We start from the raw sequence: 21,573 nt of genomic DNA, 5'->3' as shown, positions 1-21,573 counted from the left end.
GAGGTTGAGCTGCTGGAGGCTTCATCACATTACCTATTCAGACAGTAAAGTCTGAAAGCCTCGCATTGCATGAAGTACCCTCAGCCAGATATTTGCACCTACGGCTTTTGTGCCTAGTTAGTTTTAATCAACTGACTTTCTCCGCTAAGCCTGAAACTAATTACAAGCCTGTGAGGCCCCAGTGAAACCCCGCCTTCCCCCACCCAGGATCAACACATCATTTGCTAGTGGAGTCCCTATGGTCCTTTCGGAATTGTAATCCAATTCGAGACATGTTCTGAACAACTTTATTACTTTTGTCCCTGACAGCTCATTCATCTTGCTGTTCCCTCTGCTTAAGAAAGAAAAAAAATGGATTGAATTTTGCACAGATTATGTAACACACACAGTCCGCCACCAACATATGGTGTGGAAAGGAATAGTCTTCTTCCCAAAACACTGCATATAAACAGACGGAGGTAATAAAATTGTAATGGCGCATGGAGGAAAGCTACCAGAAGCAATCTTCTCAGGAGACAAAATTCTCTTCTCTTTTTCTGTTGGTTGGGTGTTTTCATTACAATGTAATAAACAGAACCATAAGCTTGTGGCACTGAAGTCATATTAGGTCTTCATGCACAAACCTTCATGCAGGTGTGTGTGTGTGTGTGTGTGTGTGTGTGTGTGTGTGTGTGTGTGAGAGAGAGAGAGAGAGAGAGAGAGAGAGAGAGAGAGAGAGAGAGAGAGAGAATCTGGAATTCATGAAGTTAATAAGCTCAGAGAAATGCTAGATAGGATTCTGATACAGGGGAAAAGCCCAAGATGAAGTAAGGTTTATCAAGTTTAGCTTCCCACTGAAAAAGCCCTGAAGAAATTCACAACCAAGTTAAAAAGCCACAGTAATAAAATCACATAAATATTATTAAAAACAGATTTAACAGTACAGTAATAGATCATTAAAGGTAAAGGTACCCCTGACTGTTAGGTCCAGTAATGGACGACGCTGTGGTTGCACGCTCATCTCACTTTACTGGCCGAGGGAGCCGGCGTTTGTCCGCAAACAGCTTCCGGGTCATGTGGCCAGCATGATAAAAGCTGCTTCTGGCGAACCAGAGCAGCGCACGGAAACGCCGTTTACCTTCCCGCCGGAGCGGTACCTATTTATCTACTTGCACTTTGACGTCCCTTGGAAGGGGCATACAGAGAAGGAACGGTCTCAGATGATATCCAAGGTCTGGACAAGTTCATATGGGAAAACGTGGTGTTTTAGTTATAGTGGCATACTCTCCAAATGCCCCTATCTTCCAGGGACAGTCAGTGCTTCCTGCCAGTGCTGCTACTGCCAAGCTGGAGTTAGGGGAGGGGGCAAATGAGGAAAAATAAACAAAACTGCCCCCCCACCCTCACCGCCTTTCCTGCTCTGGATGCAGGTAGTTGACAAATCTTTGGATATGGAGGTTGCTCCACCACAGCACTGCTCTCAGTCTTAATGCTAAACAGTTTTAAGAAGGATCTAAATATGAGCACTGGGACGTTTCATCCCCCATTAATACTAAAACCTACCATAACAGCTTTATTTGTGCTAACAGCACTGTGCAGATTCAGCTATGGAGGTAGTTGATCAAGTGCTTTAAGCATGAGTTAGCACGAGTGCATGAGGAACACCAGAAATAAGTCCATAGTAAACAGAAGTTTGGCATGAATGCAAGTTGAGCTAGTAAACTCCGAGACCCAGTTGCGCCCAGCAAATGCCCTCTCCCAAAAGTCATTCCACGCTCCCTTCAACTCACCCCGACAGTTTACCTCGGTGCTCTGTATTCCAAGCAATATCCTCCCCTCCAACCGCAACCCCCCCAAAATGGTTCACTGCACACAAATAGACACTACAAATAAAAACGCTTCTTAAAAACTATGTAACATCAGAGTTCTAGCGTCGGAGCTATGCCTTCTCAAATTTCTTAAACACCTGTAATATTTGCACCTGAAATAGGAAGCCAACATATTTTAAAATGTAGCAATACTTAAAAGCCCAGCAGTATGTGAATTATTTAATCTGCCAACAGTGAAATGTCTTTAGAAAACAGGTCATTCAACTATCACATCCTGTTCATTTTCCTTGTCAACTGTGCAAGCAACAGTTTTTTTTTCATACAGGGCAACTAGGCTCCACATTTAGAAGCTGGTTATGAAAGAATAAATGCTCTTTCGCAGGTGGGCAGCTCAGCAGAGCAGCGAGAAAGCAAGCCATGAAAAACTCTGTTGTCCTCTAATCTCCTGAAACATATTAAGGTGGGAATTTCACAAAAGTTTGTTAAGTATTGATTGCATACCTGTTGCCTTTTATTCCTTTTTATTACAAATATCGAGTGCAGCACAGACATTTCCCTTCTTTAAATGATGTTCCTGACAGCTTAGAATCCGCCGCTCTGCACGCTTATAGAACCTTTTAGCATACAACACTAAACCACTGTTTAGTGTTACATGCATGAATAGCAGTGAGCCTTCCCAGACCCTTGCTATTTGCAGCTGTGCTGCCGTAAAATTTTGTAAGACCTGGCTTCTAGATTCAAGTGAACCAGAAGCTCCTCAGTGTGTCCAAACTTGGAGCAACCATGGTTGTTTCAAAATGATTCCCCCCCCCCAAACAATGGCTTGTGGTCCTGGTTTGTTCACAGTGGTACCTCGTGTTACGGACGGGATCCGTTCAGGAGGCCCGTCCGTGACGTGAAAAGCCCGCAACTCAAAGCGCCGCGTCTGCGCAGGCGCGATTTGGTGCTTCTGCGCATGCGGTGAAACCCGGAAGTAACCCACTCCGGTACTTCCGGGTTGCCACGGGACGCAATACGAAAACACGCAACCTGAGGTGGACGTAACATGAGGTATGACTGTACTTTAAATCAGGCTTCCTCAGCCCTCCAGATGTTTTGAGACTACAATTCCCATAATCCCTGACCACTGGTCCTGCTAGATAGGGATTATGGGAGTTGTAGGCCAAAAACATCTGGAGGGCCGAGCTTGAGGAAGTCTGCTTTAAATTAACCAGGGTCTGAATATAATGGGGAATTCCCTTTGCACTTCCTATGAAGGAATGGGTGTGTAGTTGGGATGGGTGGGTATGTACTGCTTGAACGATCAGTCACTGTCACTTGAGGCCCATTTAGCCTTGGTGGCTAGAATTGCCTGTGCTCGGGTTTGGCTGGTGCACAAACTACAGCCTTTGTATACAGGGGTGACCAGGCTATGGTCCCCACACCTTGGCAGCCTCCAAGCTGGACTACTGTAATGTGGGGCTGCCCTTGAAGGAGGTCAGCAAATTGCAACTACTGTAGCCAGAGTGCTTACATGTTGCAAAAATGTTTGTATCAGCAGAATTGTATAAAAAGGTGTGCCTGTCAGGAGAAACTCACACTAAAATGCTTATGAATTTTAATGCACAAGTATTTAAAAGCACAAGCTGATGCGGAAAAATGGAGAACCAAACTTAAGATTGTAAAAATAAGAAACTGAGAAAACCCAAAATTGTCCGATTCGCCCATCCCCAGTTCCAAATTTGTTTTTTCTATTTAGCTGTTGCCTGGGGGGTTTTCTGCCCTCGCTTCCCTGCCAAGTTTCTAGTAAGATATTAATAATCCACCAGGGTCCAGATCTATTCCCATGTGTTTCAGCATTTTCAAAACCTGCATGGTAGCTACATGAATCACTCCTGTCATAGACTCCCCATAAAGCAGTCATGTCTTTTAATAATTACACAGTCCATTCTGTCAACCGTGAGCTACGGAACTGGGTAACCGTGGCTACAGACTATAAAATCATTGTTTAGGTCAGTGTTTTTCAACCACTGTTCCGTGGCACACTAGTGTGCCGCGAGATGTTGCCTGGTGTGCCGTGGGAAAAATTGTGTTTATTTGATTCCTATTCAAGAGAATTACTTTATATATAGTCAATATAGGCACAGAGTTAAAAAATTTAACATTTCCTAATGGTGGTGTGCCTCGTGATTTTTTTCATGAAACAAGTGTGCCTTTGCCCAAAAAAGGTTGAAAAACACTGGTTTAGGTAACGCACTACTCACCCAGTGCAGAAAAACTAGGCATTTGCCAATGGCAACAGCAATTTGCTACTGAATCCCTGCTTAAGACACGGCTGTTGGTAGATCTCCATTCACACAACAGGGGAAAACATGCAAAGCCTAATGGCTTGGGAGTTGCTACTAAGGATCACACTGAAAGTAAATCAAAGCCATGAAAGCAGCTCCTAAGAGGCAGGGTTATATTGGAATTAAGGACAGGCTGTGCAGAAACTCAAAACTACAATAAAATTGATCACGCTTGCTGTCACAACCTGAATAATTCAAATGTCTTTTTACAAGCATTTAAGTCACAAACAGACCCATTCTTCTCGGTGGCAGGTGAATAATCAGAAACACTGGTGTTAATTTCAAGGATGCCTCCTTTCTCCTGTCTGACTTTAGTAGAGGAACAGGCAGAAATTCAACAAACTCAGCTTCCTGGACATACTGCATCTTCACAGTGGCAAAACAGTCATTTGATGAAGCTAGGTAGGCTGCTAGAGCATGAGACTCTTAATCTCAGGGTCGTGGGTTCGAGTCCCATGTTGGATGAAAGATTCCTGCATTGCAGGGGGTTGAACTAGATGACCCTCATGGTCCTTTCCAACTCTATGATTTCATGATTCTAACAGTAAACATCCATCCCCAGGGTGACCAGATACAAAGGAGGAAATCAGGGCTTTTCATGCCTTTAACACGTGGATGAAGAACATGTCATGATTCCACCAAGATCTTTTTCAGCTCTGCTACTTGTTGAGATCATTTTAACTGGAGAAAACAAGGAGTAAACCTGGGACCGTCTGTCAACAAAACGTGCTCTCCCACTGAATTATGACTCCTAAGGACTGTAGCTTAGTGGCAGAGCATCTGCTTTGCATGCAGAAGGTCCCAGGTTCAATTCCCAGCATCTCTAGGTGGGAAAAACTCATTGTCCAAACCCTGGAAGAGCTACCGTTAGTCACTGCAGACAACGGAGCTAGATGGACCAATGGCAGCTCCATATCTTCCTATTCTAGCTATTATGAACATTCTCAAAGTGATATCCAAGTTTGCTCACTTTTTTCTGACAACATTCTTCCATAACTGCTAGGTTACAGACAAGATATTCCACAGGCACCGTTTCCAAAGCAAATAGTGATGACCTTCCCCTGTTGTGTTTCTTCCTTTAAACATCTATTTTAAAAACCAAGAATGATACGGCACAATCAACATTCCAATATGGAGAAACACCATGCATGTGGGAGCTTGGATTGAAGAGGAACACACAATCTCATATCACCAAGCTTTACTTGCATTGGGACAATGGGCTCTGTCTTTCTTTCAGTTTTTCCAACTCAGTCACATGGGAGAACAACTAATAAACAAACATGGAAGACTGCATAGATTGACAGAATTTGAAACTCTGTTACTGAAAATTAACCAAAAGAAATTAATAACTAATGTTTATGCAATTCTTTCTGAAATTAAAATTACTCATATACAGCCCACATATAAGATTAAATGGGTGACAGACTTGATAAAATTAAATTCTAATATCCAACAAGAGGAATGGATTTGGTTGTTTAATAACATTCCCAGATCTCTGATGAGCTCTACTCTCAAAAAGAATTTCTTCAAGACAATCTATCAGTAGTATCTTATTCCTCATAGACTAACCAGAATATATAAAGTAAATATACTCTGATGGAGATGTGGAGCATTAAGAGTAGATTATTAGCATATCTTCCGGCAGTGTAAAAAAGTTATGGAGCAGCTTATTTGAGACAGTATGAGAAAGCACTGTTTGGAACTTGCCACACACTCTCAAAACAGCTCATCTTTGCTGTCTGAGATTGGAGGAGACCCCAACAGACCTAGAAGTAATTGCAGCACTTCTAGAGACACCCAGAATTTGCATCGCTAAATTCTGGAAGACCAAAACAACCCCCCCCCCCAACTGAGAGACTGGTTAAGGAAATGATGCACCTCTCTCTCTACTGGTTTCCCATGTATCTGTATGTGTTTAGTATTTAATTATTTAGTATTTAATTAATCAGAGCCTAGGGCTTGCTGATCAGAAGTTCGGCGGTTTGAATCCCCGCAACGGGGTGAGCTCCTGTTGTTCAGTCCCAGCTCCTGCCCACCTAGCAGTTCGAAAGCATGTCAAAGTGCAAGTAGATAAACAGGTACCGCTCCAGTGGGAAGGTAAACGGCATTTCCGTGCACTGCTCTGGTTCGCCAGAAGCGGCTTAGTCATGCTGGTCACGTGACCCGGAAGCTGTATGCCGGCTCCCTCGGCCAGTAACGCGAGATGAGCGCCGCAACCCCAGAGTCGGACACGACTGGACCTAATGATCAGGGGTCCCTTTACCTTTAGCTTCTAACAAATGGGTAGGGTGCTGGAGTGTGTGGTCATAGCTAATGAAATGTGCTGTTTTCTTCCCATTTGCTTCCAACCTGTTATTGTTTGGGAACCCCCCACCACCACCACAAAAAAGTGCTATGATATCTGAACTATATGACAATACAAAAGTGTTAATTTGAGCTTAAAAGGGGGGAGCCAGGAAGAATCCAGGGGCACCTAAAACACAAACAAATTTATTACGGCATCAGGTTTTGTGGCATACAGTCCACTTCAGGCATGGAATGTTATGCTCAGTTGGCAGGTGTGCATATATGCACCTTGGTGAAGTGAAGTAGGGTAGGGAATGTAAACAGTGACTTTAAAGTGCAACAGAAGAAAGAATATGAAATATAAAAATCTATGAAAGCTGCAGGAACCCTGCTTGGGGATAACACTCTTAACTGAGTCATTCATGATGTCTGCAGTCACCCAGGCCTATTGCTTAGACTGCTAAAGGAACAAAAAGGCATGTTTTGGCTTTTATGGACATCAGGACCGCAGAACAACCACGGCAGAGACCTGGAAAACGACGGAGCAGATCAGTTCTAAGACTCAACGCTGCAGCAACCTCCAACTAGATTGAATATTACAAGTTTGGGAAAGGAGAGAAATGCCTCCCCTTTGCTTTTACCCAAGTGCACCTCCTTCGCGAAGTCTAGGAAAGAACAAATGCTTCATTTGAAACTAGCTATATGCCCACAAATATGCAGTTAGAAAGATGAGCCAACTTCCTTTAGCAGATGTCAAGTTACTGACACCTTCCTTGTCAAGGTGTTAAACCTCCAGCTGCTTCTGCAAGTTTTTAACAGCCTAATCGGTGGTGAGAGTGAAAAACAGTAAGTGAGCTCACACAGAGAAATGTGGGGAAAGGGAGTTTCCTCTTGGCGAGGCTGAAATCAGGAGTTAGGAGTTACCTTTCCTGCTTCTCTTTCTGGTCCTCCCCTTCACAGCCTTCGCAGCACACTTGCACAGGGGAAAAGGGCACTCTACTCAAGTGCTGTATTTTGCATTAGCAAGAAATTATCACCGTCTGCGGGTGGTATCTCAACAAAAAACACCCAAGAATTCATCTTGTTATCTGGGAGGCAGGAAGTGAATGTTGACTTCCTGCATCAGTGCAAACACACAATGACGCATTGTCTGACACGCCATTTTCCCTTTGAGACTTTACATGAATTATATGTATTTTGAACTGCCTCTTCAAGGTGCAAGGAGCAATTCCCTTGGCAGAAACTATGTATGGAATTGGAAGGATGGCTAGTGGGGGTGGGGGAGAAAGAGAGGCAACGCTCCCCACCACTGCAAGATGCCTGTCCGTTTGATCATTTGGGTTGCCTTTCCTGAACCTTTTCCAGCTCTACACTATACTTGTGGAGGTGAGGCAACCAGAACTGTACACGGTATTTCAAAATGGTCTCGCCACAGGTTTGTGTAACAGGCATTATGATTCAGTTACAGGTAGGTAGCCGTGTTGGTCTGCCATAGTCAAAACAAAATAAAATAAAAAATTCCTTCCACACACTGGATTGGCTTATTAATCAAATTATCCTTTACAACCCCCAACAAGGTCTCACTCCTGGTTAGTCATTGCCAGTTAGGAATCCTTGCTCCTGTGTACATCAGTTTACATTTGAGTTGCATTTATCTTCTTTACTACACATTCATCCAGTTTGGAGAGATCCTTTTGGAGCGTCTAAAAATCAAACTTTTTGATTTAACCACCTAGAACAATTTGATATTGTCATTACCCCAGGCTTTCTCACAACTTAACTCCTAATTTTACACCACTTATAAGCAAGTTGAAAAGCACGCCCCAATAACAATCTTTATAGGGACTCTGCCTTCTATATTCTCTACATTGAGAACTGCACATTAATTCCTACTCTCTGCTTCCTACTCCTATTCCCAGATCCACAGGAGAACCTCTCTTCTTATTCCAGGACTGGTAAGCTTACTCAGGAACATTTGGTGAGACACTTCGTCAAAAGCTTTTTAAAAGTCTAAGAATATAATGTTGACTGGATCAGCTATAAGCTTGGTGACATTCTCAAAGGACTCTAATTGGTTCATGAGACAGGACTTACCCTTGCAGAAGATCTGCTTGCTCTGCTTCTGAAGGACTGGTTATTCTATATGCTTGGCAATTCCATCTTTAATAAATGCCTTCCACCAGTTTTCCCAAAATAGATGTTAAGTAAATAGCTCATAATTTCCAGGATCACCCCTTGATCCCTCTTCAAGAATTTGGCCACTTTCCAGTTCACCCAAATGAATGCTGATCTTAGGGATAAGTTACATATTTTGGTTAGAAGATGAACAATTTAGCACTGGAGTTCTGTAAGAACTGTCAGGTGAATCCAATCCGGGCTCAGTCATTTGTCAGTGTGTCCATAAGGCCTAGAACTTCATCTCTTACCACCATTATCTGCCTCAGTTCCTCGGACTCCCTTCCCAAGAAAAATTGCTCAGTTACAGGAACCTGCCTTGCATCTTCCACTGTGAAGAAAATAATTCATTCACCTTCTCTGAAATCTCCTTATTCTCCAGTAACACACCTTTGACTCCTTGTTGTCCAAGGCTCCTCAATTTAAAGCATTCCTTAATGTCTGCTTGCATTTCTTTTGTGAAAGTTTGTGCTCCTCTTTGTCCTCTTCATTGAGACAAGGATGCATTCTTGCCTCTGGTGATATATCTCTTATTTTCTACAACAAAGGTGGGAATTTGTGACCTTCCAAATGGTGTTGGTCTAAAGCTACTCTCATCCTCGGCTTGTGCAGGGGCTCTGAATAGCATTTTGTAAAGAAGGAATCTCATATTTTTAATGGTTTTAATGTTGAGCTGCATGAGTTCAAGCTTTCAAGAAAACTCTGGAACTGAGTGAAGAAACGGCTGCGATGCAAACTTAAAACAGAGGAAGAAAATACTCGTTTTTTCTTAGAAGACTTCCCCTACTGCTGCTAAAACTTTTATCTCCCCTCTCCCTTAACTTCCTGGAGCAACATTCCTGCCTACTCACTGCTTTATTACTGGTACTTTGTTCGCCCCCATTCTCAAGTCATAGCTTTCTCCCTCTCACTTGACTTGCATAGATTTAAGTGTTATTCATTTCAGGGCTGTTGTTCCTAATTTCCATGACTACCAGTGACAAGAGACTTGGGATCCCCCAAACCCATCTTTTATTCCCTCCCCCAGCCATATAACCAATAAGCTACAGCTAACTCAGCCTACTTTATTAATAAGCAGGACTCAGGTAACAGGCAAAGTGGAAATGCAGGTTCTGTGGAAGCAGAAGGAACTGCTATTTTGTGACTCAGCAGGGCCTCACCTCTGGCACAATCAGCTCCACCTTAAAATGCTCAACCTTTCTGATGGGTCTGCTAGTCCTCTAAACCAGTGAGCAATTCATTTTAAGGCAAAAAATAGCACTACTTACGAACAAAAACACCCTGATTCCCCTCCCCCCAGCCCAAACTAAATCCAGATGTGTCTTGGGAATGGCTCAATAAGCATCTAGACTGGAGGTCAAACCATCTCTGGAACATTACACAAAAACAGGCATAGGATTTGGATGCAGGCTGGCTGTGGAAGGCAATGCAGGTTTAGAAGTGGCAAGTAGGAAATGACTGAGATTCACTTCTTAATCTTTGACCATTGTGTAGGGTTCTCATACGTTCGGGAGTTCAAAGCCGGAATTGACATCCAAAATGTGGCGCTTTGTCCTGGATCTTAAAATCACATTTTGGGGGCGTTATTGTGTTGCATGCCCCAAGGAGTCAGCTAGCACCTAGGGAACATGGATGATTATGTCCTCTTTTTCTCTGTCTACCTTATCCTTTTTCAGCACCATCTACAAAATGAACATTGGGGGAACCTGCAATTTATCACCCGAGTGAGACCCTGTTTCTCCATGGGAGAACAGCATAACTTCCCCCCTCCTTGAAGGAGGCATTGGACCCTTTCTGCCATCACCAACCAACCAACCAGCGCACCTATCCCCACCTTCATCTCAGACCTATTTGTTTGCTTGGCACTAACACACCACAGTTTAAGAAAAGGAGAAGAAGATTGCCAAGCTTTAAGAGCTTGGAAGTAAAGAGTTAAGGTCCACTGTGGGAAGACAGGCGTAAAATGAGGAACCGGCACAGCTACTGACTAGAAGCACAATGCAGGAGCTAAATACATGCTCATGCCTTTCCCCCTTTTTACAGAAGTAAAGCAACTTGAGAAACTTAGACCAGAGAAGCGATGGGGGACACTTAACCCTTTCCCCACCTGTTTCCCTGCTCCCATATGGTTGGTGGCTCATAGAATCATAGAATCATAGAGTTGGAAGAGACCACAAGGGCCATCTAGTCCAACCCCCTGCCAAGAAGGAAACACCATCAAAGCATTCCTGACAGATGGCTGTCAGGCCTCTGTTTAAAGACCTCCAAAGAAGGAGACTCCACCACACTCCTTGGTAGCAAATTCCACTGTCGAACAGCTCTCACTCAAATCATGTGTTTGCAAGAGCAAGACCAAAGGGCAAGAGGAAGTGAACCTGAGGTTTGCCCACCTACACAGCTACAATCCATCTTTATGGTCACCTTTCAAATTAGCATTCCTGCCATTTGTTTGCCAGTATCCTACAACGTGGCTGTTGGTGTAATGTGTGCCTTGGTGTGTCTGCCTCGAGAGTTTCTGTATCTTTTGAGGGAGGGTGCATACCTGGGCTTTAAATAGGTCCCAACTACGCCCTGAAGCAGATTTTACAGGAGCCACAAACTATCCTAGTGTGTCACAGGAGGCAGGTATGATCGCCATCCATCATGAGAACTGATCCTTTATCGTTGTGCAAACTTTCTCAAGGTCAAGGCCGTGATGGGCGTGCAAACACAGCTGTTTGCAAAACTTCTTGTACAGCTTCTTCAAGCACCAGAGTTTTCTCTCTTTTTTTTTTAAGGGGAAGAATGAATCAGTCAAAGTTTAAAGGGCTTTTAAGGCCCAGACTAAGCATGCGGGGCAACTGCGTATGGGTGCGTGCTATATTACATATATTTGCCCCATTCATATATAAAGTAAGGATGGGTGCTCCTCTTTATAATAAAACGTAGAAGATGCAGATGAAGGGAGAAAAATTCACAGCCCTCCCTGCCTCACCTTGTTCTACTTCCTAACATTAAAGCAGATTTCTCCTGCCCCGACTCCGATACTGGAAATGAACCAGGCAGGAAGAAAACTACTTACAGTTTATGGAGCTCAACGAGATAAGGCAAGGAGGGGCATGTTTCTCCCCACTCCCCCCATTTGCTCAGTTAAGTGTAAAGAGTAGACTCCCCCATTCCCCAGTTTAATGTGCTTTCCACCTCAACTTTGGCTTTTACTTTCATTTTTTGGAGGGCAAAACAAGACATAGTGTTAATTGTGCGAGTGCAATCAACACACATAAAACGTATTATGCAAATAACAGCTGAGAGGAAGCAGGGATGGGATAAAGAGAAGTTTAACTCCTTATCTCCCTTTTGCGGTCCAGAAAAAAAACCTCATTTCTACAGCTGCAACACGCACTGCCATCCTGCTTGAAGGTTACACATTAACTTCTGACATGAATTGTGGCGTGTGTGTGTGTGTGTGTGTGTAGATGTTTTGCTGTGTGGCATCAGAACCTACTTGCATCTGCAAGAAACGCTTATCTGATTTCTCAAACCCGAACAAGTGGCGTCTGGTGCTCGCTGGGGCTGCTAGGGCAGAAGGCAAGGAGGCCAACACTAGGTGGCAGCAGAGTCAATGCCAGGCAGAGCTGACTCCCACAAGCTTTGTCTCCCTCCTTCCCCTTCCCGCAACTCAGTTCTACATGGCCAATACTGAGACTGAAGGAAGCAGACAGGCAATGCTACCACCACCTGGACTGATTGTAAGGGGGCTGGCTAATGGCAGATCAAGGCTGGTATGGCACTGCCTCATTCACTCTAGTGGACCAACTTCCATTGTTTCAAATGAACCCCCCACTTATGCCACAGAACCATACCTGAAGGAGCATCTCCACCTCCATCATTCACTCAGGTCCAGCTCCAAGGGCCTTCTGACAGTTCCCTCACTGCAAGAAGTGAGGTTACAGGGAACCAGGCAGAGAGACTTCTCGGTAGTGGCGCCCACCCTGTGGAATGCCTTTCCATTAGATGTCAAGGAAATAAACAACTACAGTATCTGACTTTTAGAAGACATCTGAAGGCAGCCCTGTTTGATGTTTTATTGTTTTTAATATTCTGTTGGGAGCCGCCCAGAGTGTCTGGGGAAACCCAGCCATATGGGTGGGGTATAAATAATAAATTATTATTATTATATAGCTTCAGAGAGGTGATTTTTGCCAGAACAGTGGAGAGGAGAGAGTTAAACTTTCCCTCCCCCACCCCTCCCTGTCCCGAGGCTGCTCAGGTTTCCCCACCACACACACACACAGCTGCTATTTGCAAAGCAAAAATGTACGCATTAACCACATTCATTCACGCTATATAATTCGGTAACCAAACATGTCAACATTCACACAATTAATGTCACCTCTGGTTTGCAGACTTGGGATCCAGCAGCTCAAGCCCTGTCCCAGGACGCCCTATTTCAGGATCTTCTGTGGGTTGGCACCAATGAGTATGCTGCTTGTGGCACTTCCACTCGCTGATATATTCAGCGGGTGGAAACAGGGAACTCCACAGTCGTGAAGGCCTGCAGAACAGAAGGATACTTCCACCCAATCCACACAGATACATATGCACAGAGCTTGGCACAAAAGGGGTTTGGTTTGTAGTAGCCCAAAGTACTTTCTTAAACCTTACAGTCAAAACGAGTCCTACAAGCACTTACATGGTTGACTCTTTAGACATAGCTGTCAACTTTTCCCTTTTTTTGCGGGAAATTCCCTTATTCCAGCGCCGTTTCCCACTGCAAAAAAGGGAAGGTTAACAGCTATGTCTTTAGGCAGGATTTTTCGCCAAGCCTAAATGAACAGAGTTTTACACTATGGGTAAAGATCTGAATAAAGAATGAAATAACTTCTATAGCCAGACATCCTGCGCTTCTGTTGCTTCACACTGCACCGTAACTTTCAGGTGAGACTTAACTTCATGCTCTGATCATTTACAGAAAGGCTGGGAACCTGTAGCCTTCCAGATGTTGTTGGACTCTGAACTTCCAAGCTATCCACAGTTCAATTGTCTCATGATTTCAAGTCATGGATCTGAGAGGGTGGTGTGTTGTTGTTTTTTGTCCTTCTGCTTTCCCTTTGAAAATCCAGTTTGCTGTTGAACTGGAACAAACATCAATTGGGTTTTCTGTGGATTGTGAAATTCAGCAGTAAACAGCATGTTTTCTTGGGGAACGTGGCAAGACAAAATACTGTAAAAACTTTCTCAGGCCTATGGCTTGAAATCACAGGGCAAATGAAAGTGTGGATGGGCCCTCCATCAGCCCCAGCAAACATAGTCAATCATCAGGGAGTATGACACTTTGTAGTCCAGTAACATCTGGAGTGTCACAGGTTCCCACCTGCTTTGAATTCTGGGGCTTCCAAACACAACTCTTTTTCATCTCTATCAGTTCACACCCTCCCAAGCAACACACAAATGTAGCTACAGGCTACATTTTCATTTCACTTTGGTGCCCTGAAATACATCTGCTTACTGCAGCCGTTCCCCTACGTGGGAGAAAAAAGAAGTGTGTTCTCAGGCACACCATGAACAGATGCTAAATCCACCTCTTATCTCTTTGTTACTCCAGTTTTTGAAAGGCGGAATGGAAGAGGTTTGACCTTGCTCCCTCAAATAAGTTTGCCATTAATGGCAGCCCACTTGTTTTGTCTTTGATAACTTCGTGGGAGCTAATCAAGAACTGAACCCATCCAGAACCCTGTCGTGGTTCCACTTCTTGGCTGCTATTACAACAGGACTTGGTCAATAGTTGAAGGACGTCAGGAAATGGCTTTTATGTAAGTGACTCTGTTAAGAGCATGTCAGGGAGAAGAGGCATTGAAGAATACTTATTTCCTCCCACCTGCATTCTGCCAGGGGATGGGGAGATGGATTCACCTCTCCAAGCTCCTGTGTTTGCAAATCAGAATCCTATTGCTTCTCTGCTGCAGATCCTGAAGCACACTTTGGAGGGCAGAGGAGGGTTAGCAGCTACCGCCCTCCCATGAGGTCTCTGTTGCTGATGGCCGGCCAGTATCCATAGAAGAGAACAGGTTTTCTGCTGCCGCAATGCTCTCTCTAAATGCAGCACTTTATTCCCCGCCCCCCAATAATGAATGGCAATCATGCACTTATGTAAATGTAAGAATGTAAAGGACTGCACTCAAGGCCACACCACTGGCATGGGGGAGAAACCCGTTTTGTGGACCTCAGCCATTAAAAATCAAGCCATCTCATATTCTGTTTCTTGGTCACACTTGTGTGTGACATTATGTTGGGAGATAATATATGTGTGTGTGTGTGTGTGTGTGTAAAATTAGTTACTCCTGGATCATGCTTTCAATTGGTAATAGACACCAGTCTTTAATAAAAATAAAGAGGGTGCCAGGCTATGCAATTTAATGCACCATGTTCCATAAAACATTGATTTAAAATTTAAGTATATATCTTCTGAACAAATATCCCTTAAGTACTTCTAGTTTCTTTGCTTCGGTAGTCACGAATGTCAGCATCAGAAACGTCAAAATATAATTTCCACTGGTGCTTTGCCTCTACAGCATTAATAGGAAGATGATTTCATTGATTTGTCAAAATACTGCCTGATCTGGAGAACACATGCTCCACGCAGCTACTGCTACTGTTATGCACTGTGCGACCTTATAAAAGTCAGCTCCACAATTTGATTTCCAAGTCAAGTTGAAATTTGGAACTCGTTTATGCAAAATACAGCAGGCTAAAAATTGTAATGGTTAATCGTTAACTATTGTTATGGTGATATACTATATCCTTTGTTTCTTTGTTTTTTCTATTTTGTCTATTTCTTCATGTTTTTTAAAAAAAACACTTTTGTATGTGTTGCTAAGTAAGTAAGTAAGTTGCTTCCTCCGCCAATCTTCTCATAATTTTTCAGTGGCAAAAAATCATGGACACAGCTGGTTTCTAGAGAAGGAAACTCCAAACATGGTATTTGTTCCACTTTAATCACTGTTGTGAGCTTCAAGGTATAGCAAGGTAAGCGAGATCAATGTTTCAAAGCCCTATTCTGAAGTGGCAAGCTGATGTGTCCTTAGACGGAGACATGCTGGTGTGGTTGGAGGGGCCGATTGAAGATCTCACTGTTCCAGGTGCCCATAAAAAAACCCTAGCTTGGGTAGCTTTTAAAAAGGAATGGACAACTTCACAGAGATTAGGTCTATCTGGAACAGAGGTGATGAGCCTCAGCCTCCAGGGTCCAAATGCAGCCCTGCAGGCCTTTTCACCTGGGAATCTCTACTTTGGCAACCACCCCAGGCCACATACCCTGCCCAGCCACAACCTCTCTTCCCAGGGCACACCCATCAGTAGGTCTTGCTTCACATTTTCCTTGACTGTTTCTGCCTGGCTTGAAGGTGTCTCTGAACTCTGATAATGACTCTTGCTTGTCTGGTTAGAGGATTAAGGTGTAGGGGTGTGTAGATCAGGGTTCCTCAAACTCGGCCCTCCAGATGTTTTGAGTTCCCATCATCCCTGACCACTGGTCCAGCTAGCTAGGGGTCATGGGAGTTGTAGGCCAAAAACATCTGGAGGGCCGAGGTTGAGGAAGCCTGGTGTAGATAGTACCCTAATATGCAAAGGTAAAATTTACACTCATTGCTCTGTTGTTTGCCTCGGGTCCTGCCCACCACCAACATGTGGCTTCTGGAAGCTTGACCAGAAAGGAATGTGGTGCTCAGGCTGATAAAGATCCAACCCCAGCCCTGGATCCAAAACCACCAAGTCTAGAAGTCATTTATCTCTGACTATCAGATAAACCAGGGGCAGTTGTTGCCTTAGTGTCTGGTTTGTGAGCTACGCAGAGTCATCTGGTTGGCATCTATGGCAAATGGGATGCTGAACTAGATGATCCCTTGATCCAATCCAGCAGGACTCTTTCATGTCAGAGATGGAGGACCATGATGCCCTCCAGGTGGTCTTAGACACCAACTTCCTTCAGCTCCAATGGTTGGGGAGGATGGGAGTTGTAGTCTAACAACATCTGAAACATCAGTTTGCCCACCCATGGTTTATGCTCTTCAACCTACAGTTGGCCCCGAGAGACAGTTATGGTTGGGGACAGGTTAATTTGGAGCATATTTTCCTCCCGAGGTTGTTCTCTTCTGTTACTTGACATAGGGCACATGCGGTCATGATTCACCTTTATGGGTCCAGATTGGGGCTCCAAATGGAGAGGCAAAAGCTTGAACTCTGTGTAGGGGCGAGGGGTAAATTCAATTCAGTTCACGTTTAAAAGTGAATCTATCCAGTTCACACTTTTTTGGGGGGGGGGATATGAGAACTGAAACGCAGCCATCATTCAAAATTTGCACTTTTCCAAATCTTGTGATACTGTTCTCTTACCAAACAGCATTTACAAAATGCACATAATTTCATAAGAGAGTGGATATTGGGGGAAACGACATTAAAAATGCATTTTTTTTCATCAAAACCACATACAAAATGTGTTTCTTAGGAGAAATGTGTGCTAAAATGCTGTGGGATTTTCATGATTTTTTTTTGGGGGGGGTGCAAATTGCTGCAGAAATATAGAGAACTGAATTTAAGATTCAGATTATTCTTCCATCTCTCTCTCTCTCTCTCTCTCTTTTTCTCCTGCAGAACTGAGCAAACAGAAGAAAGAGCCCCACCAGGGGTCAGTGCAATGACAGCAAGGGAGGGTGGGCAGAGAAGAGAAACAACCTCCCCCTTTCCAAGCCATTCTTAGACTTTGAGCATCCAGAATTTATCTGTCCAGGTGAAAAAAAACTGGACAGGTGACATTTCTAAGACTCAATCTTAACAGAGCTTAACATTTGTACTGTATAGCACTTCCCAATGTTCAGTGATTTTCATGTGCTTTATCTACCAGTAGTTCTACTCCATATAACAACTCTGTGAATTCAGTCGGTAATGTTATCCTCCCCACATGCCCAGATTACAGATGGGGAGGCCGAGACTGGCTTGCCCAAGGCTACCAAATGAGTTCATGACAGGGGCAAGATTCAAACGGTGGATTTCTTGGTTCATAGGTCACAGGTGGATTTCTTGATTCATAGGCACCTATGGAGGGGGGAAAATATCCTACTGAGTTCAAGGGGAACATGTGCTGGTAAAGCCACATCTGCACTATGGCAGAATCTTGCCATGAATTGGTGGGTCAATTAAAAGGGTTTGTGCCTAATGCAATATGCGGAGCTGAACAAGACTGAATAATGGAGGAAGCACACACCCTGTTGGTCTGCTTTTCCCGTGCAAAACCACATGCTTAGGCTACAGTAGCCCGACCAATTCCTTCGAGCTGACAAAAGTGAAGACTACCGGTACTTCCCTTGTGATGATGTCCCCCGCATATATCAGGCCAACCTCAGCTTCCCACTGCACAGGTGCAGCAGCCAACACATGCACGCATCAGTGTCCAAAAATGTTTTCCAACACAGAACATTTTTGCGTTACCTTCTGTTACACTGGTATAAAAATCCACTACACGGAGCCAAACGGTGAAACAAAGATACAGATTTATCACTGGGAAAGAGCAGAATTGTGTCAGCCTGCTCATTGCTTAAGCGCACCCACATGCTACCCCACAGAATGCTGCTTGCAATCCTGCCTGTGCAGAAGTTTGTGGCCAAATTTCCATCAACTTTAAACGGAAGCAGTTTTGGAACCCAGTATATTTTCCCACATTTCTCTGGCAGTAGAAAACGGCCCCACCTACATGTATTTGACATATGCTTATCCATAACTCCCACCAATCCAAATACCACGGGGCTCCCAAACGGATCCCGTTCGCAACCAGAGGTACCACTGTACAGGATATAGATGCCTCTTTTTTCCTAGTTCATTTATGCATGTAGCTTTCTCATTTTCCCATGCTTAATTACTCGTTTAGCCAAACTTGCCTGACTCATCCAACACACTGAACTTGAACAAACTATTTGGAAGTCCTATTGTTTTCAGTTACACTTCTAAAGGTCAAGGTGTCAATGTCAGTTTGTAAGGCTATGTGCCTAGGCGTATTCTCTTTGCGCAAGCTCCGCTGAAATGAGTAGAGTCAACTTTAAAGATGTTCAGGTATGGTGAATAAAATATTTTGTCTATTCACCTCACCACCTCATTGCAGCAATTCAGGTAATAACAGTGCAATCCTATACACATTTACTCAGGAGTAAGACACAATGAGTTCAAAAGGGCTTGCTTCCATGTACATAGCTACAGGATTGCACCCAAAATTTGCTGCATATAGTTCACACAGTGTATTCTTATGTAAATTTGCTCAGAAGTAAACCCCACTGTGTCCCGTGGGGCTTGCTCTCTGGAAAGTCTGCATACTATGGCAACCCAAATCACCTTCTATCATCACATTTTCCTATCTTAGAGCAGGATAAAACTTTTTTTTTTAAAGTAACCACCACACTTCCTGTACACATCATCAGAGATCACTATCTTTAAAACGAACAGCCACATTACAAAAATACTACAACCAGGCAGTTGCCTTTTGCACAAAGCACGTTTCAAAAAGCTGAGTAATATATTAGTGAGTGGTTAAGTTTCTTTTAGAAGACTTCCACTTTGAGGATTTTACGCTAACACTGAGAAAAAGCAAACAGCAATGTGCCTTGAGTTTTTTTACAATCTCACCTAAAACCTCCATGTGTAATTCAGCTGCAAAAAGGGGGGGGGGGGCTCCTGAGCTCCTGGGATCTCGAGCGGTTCAGCACTCAAACAAGTTGTTTCTGAATTGCTCTGCAAAAGTTTGGGCTCTGAAAACCTGGCTTACCATTAGGCTATCGCAGAAATCACAAAAAGGAAACCACAGGTAGTAAATAATAACAATAATCCAAACTTGCTTGCTGTTTTGTTTTGTTTTTCAGGCCTGCTGCTACAGTGTATCTCCTGGTCGGATTTCCTTTCAGCAAAGCGACGGAGCAGTTAAACGATTCGCTGGTAAGGATCAGGGTGTGCAAACGCGTTCCAGAAAATAATACCCCGACACGACCAGAAACTTACCAGGACGCGAAGTTTTTCTTTCCCGTGGATTTGGTGCCTGGTTACAGAGTCCGATGCTTGTTCCGCCTTCCCAAAAGACTCTCACCCGCCGCAGTCAGTTCCTCACAAGCAAAAGAAAACCCCAAAGCAATCTAGTAATCCTTGGAAACATTGAAGAGCATGAGGGAAAGGGGAGGAGGACAAAGGAGTCCGGAAAAGTGGCGTTCCTCCCTCGCCAGCAGCGAAAGTCTCCTTGCTGCGCGCTCGGCACCACCCTCCAGCTCTGAGCTCACAGAAGCTGCTCTCTGGAAAGGTTGATTGGAGAGGAAAGGCGTTCCCCGTGACCGTCCGCACGGACGTACAGGATGTAACCCGGGCAGATCAGGCTGGCGACTCAGTCACACACAGCGCCGGCTGCTAAATACTGTAATAAGCGCTGTCCCCGTCGCCAAAACTTTGCACGCTTTTTCTCCGTTCCCTGTACGGCGAACTCGCTGCAACTTTACGCGCGTGTCTGTCTGTTTCTGTAATGACGTTCGGTGAAAAGAATTGGCTATGCTGCCCCGAGTTTCAAAAGGATCCATTTTAGTGCCCAAAGTGGGAATATTATCTGTTCAGGTGAAAGCTATTGGTCTGTTTTGACTGCTGTTCTGTGATACTTGGGTTTTTACCTGCTGCAGCCTGCCCTGAGAATTCTCTACTAAGGTGATTAGAAAAACACCCTTTCCCAATTAAAATATACCTGCAATCCTGCCCATTAAGCTGGGAGTAAGTTTCATTGAACTCAACAGGGCTTACTTCTGAGTAGACTGTATATAGGCTTGCACTGTAAATATATACTTATTTAAGGATTTTTAAGTTGCATCCTCTGCCAGAAAACAGCAGCCAAAGAGGAATAAAAAGGAACGTCAAAATGTGACTACAGATTAACTAGGTTTAGGTCCCAAACCTGTTTTCATTGAGAGGATCATAGACTAATTGAATTGTAGAGACGGAAGGGACCCTGAGGGTCATCTAGTCCACCCCCCCCCCGCACAATACAGGAATCTAAACTAAAGCATCTATGACAGAAGACCATCCAATGAAAGGGAGTCCACAACCTTCAGAGGGAGACTGTACCCCTGTCAAACAACTCTTGTCAGAGACAGGTACAGTGATGCAGAAAGGTAACTTTAGATAATGGTTTTATGTGGGGTGGGCAGGGGGCTCCCTTACTTCAAAATTTGGTGTGTTGGCCCTGTTGCATTTGGGAACTGTTGTGCTCATTCTGCTGAGTACTGATAACCCTGCCCTGATAACACCTCGTTAGCAATGGGGTGTGTGAAGTAATAATACATAGCGGTCCTGTGGTGCAGCAATAAAACTGCTAGCACATTTGCAAAGCTAAGCGGGGTCTGGTAAGGTTTCAAATTGGATGGGTGACCACATGTTGAGATTCCTTCTTCGCAGGGGCTTAGACTAGACGACCCTCGGGATTCCTCCCAGCTCTATGATTCTATGAGTGTAGTTAAGACATTGGCAAAGAGGAAATATAAAGTTGAACTTATCCATAACTTCCAGTATGGTCACACATGTCCTTTCATATGAATGACCAATCCCTGGAACAGCATTTGGTGGGACCTTTTGGAAAGCGTTGGCTGCAAGACTGAAGGAAGAGGGTACCCCCCTCCCCCACTTCAAAATTAAGGATGGGTGGGAGTCAGACTCCCCCCCCCCTTCGTTCTGTCTGACTGGCAGCATAAAAGTAACCGCCACTGACTTTGTATGAGTAGCTGTAATAAAAGTCAGTAATCAGTACAGTAGTTCAGACGTAAGTCAAAAGTTCAAAACCGTTGTCCAAAAGTAGCTAAATAATATGGAAGTAAAACGTAGATGTCCCTGGTAGGGAGAGAGAGAATGTTTCTGCTCTCTCTAGAAGCACAATACAGTAAAGGTAAAGGGACCCCTGAACATTAGGTCCAGTTGCTGACGACTCTGGAGTT

At 44.1% G+C, this 21,573-nt stretch overlaps 1 protein-coding gene across 2 annotated transcripts in view; it reads right to left on the bottom strand.

The window, feature by feature from the left end:
* Nucleotides 1-21,573, bottom strand: part of RAB27B (RAB27B, member RAS oncogene family) — a 100,257-nt gene that overhangs the window by 14,680 nt on the left and 64,004 nt on the right. Inside the window, exon 1 of one of the 2 annotated variants that reach the window (XM_033164076.1) lies at nucleotides 19,613-19,946. The exons of the other annotated variant lie outside the window; for it this stretch is intronic. The gene's annotated coding sequence lies outside the window, so the exon portion shown is untranslated. Of the gene's footprint in view, nucleotides 1-19,612; nucleotides 19,947-21,573 lie in introns of those variants that run through there. 2 annotated transcript variants of the gene reach the window in all.

This window comes from Lacerta agilis, chromosome 11 (assembly GCF_009819535.1).
Source record: "Lacerta agilis isolate rLacAgi1 chromosome 11, rLacAgi1.pri, whole genome shotgun sequence".
NCBI classification, from domain to species: domain Eukaryota; kingdom Metazoa; phylum Chordata; class Lepidosauria; order Squamata; family Lacertidae; genus Lacerta; species Lacerta agilis.
Note: the sequence above shows the minus strand (reverse complement) of the source record. Positions and strands in the feature narration are given on the sequence as shown.